The following is a 1,164-nucleotide window of genomic DNA, read 5'->3' as shown; positions in this document are numbered from 1 at the left end:
CATAAAGCCTTTAGAAAAATAAAACCACAATAGAAAGCATATATAAATCCAGAACTGAATAGAGAATTGCTTGCTTGAAATTTAAGCATACGTGACAGGTTAATAAACAGACGATCCACTGTATTTATTTTATTTTATTTATTTAAAGGTTTTGTAGAGTGCGTAGTAACCCTAGAGCATCCCAGCGCTAGACCTGAATCTCAAGGGGGGTTTCAGCAATGGAGGGAATTATGGGTGAGGAAAGAGGAGGGTCTTTAGAGATTTCCTGAACTGGAGGAGATTGGGTTCTGTTCTCAGTATCCGTGGGAGGTTGTTCCAGTGTTTGGCCGTGTGGACCGAGAAGCGGCGGCCACCGGACCTGGCTTTTTTAACTCTGGGGACTGTGATGAGGTTTTCTCCGCTGGACCGAAGGGTCCTTTCTGCTTTGTAGGGGATGATGAATTCCTTGAGGAGGGGAGGGCCGTTGTTGTTGAGGGTTTTGTGGGCCAGACAGAGAGCCTTGAAGGCAACCCTTTCTCTGACTGGGAGCCAGTGGAGAGACTTGAGAGCTGGCTTTGCCGAAGATCTTGCAGGTGTGCCAGTGAGTAGGCGGGCGGCGGCGTTTTGGACTTTCTGCAAGGTGTTGAGGGTGGCTTCGGGAGCTCCCAGGTAGATTGCGTTGCAGTAGTCCAGTCTTGCCAGGATGAGGCCCTGAATCAGGAGTTTCTTGGCGTTCGCAGGGAGCAAGGGGAAGATCTTTCTGCAGGCTCTGAGGAGTCCGAAGCATATTCCTGCCGTCTTTTTTGCCTGTGTTCTGAAGCTCAGGTAGTTTTCAATCCATACGCCTAAGCTCTTGACCTCTTCCTTGGGAGTGGGGGGGTCATCCAAGCAGTTGGGCCAGAGGTGAGGCGGCAGGGAGGGCCCTTTGTGTCCGAGCATCAGTATCTCGGTCTTTGAGCCGTTTAATTTTAGTGAGGAGGAGTTCATCCAGCTGTGGACTTCAGTGAGACAACTGTGGAGGTCAGAGGGGGAATGGTGAGGGTGTGAGAGGGTTACCACCAGCTGGGTATCGTCGGCCTAGTTGATGATTGATACGCCGAACGGACTGACCAGTTTTTCCAGTGGGGCCATGTATACGTTAAATAACGTTGGGCTCAGGGATGAGCCCTGCGGTACTCCACAGCG

This window comes from Lissotriton vulgaris, unplaced genomic scaffold, assembly GCF_964263255.1.
Source record: "Lissotriton vulgaris unplaced genomic scaffold, aLisVul1.2 SCAFFOLD_656, whole genome shotgun sequence".
Classification (NCBI taxonomy): Eukaryota; Metazoa; Chordata; class Amphibia; order Caudata; family Salamandridae; genus Lissotriton; species Lissotriton vulgaris.
Note: the sequence above shows the minus strand (reverse complement) of the source record.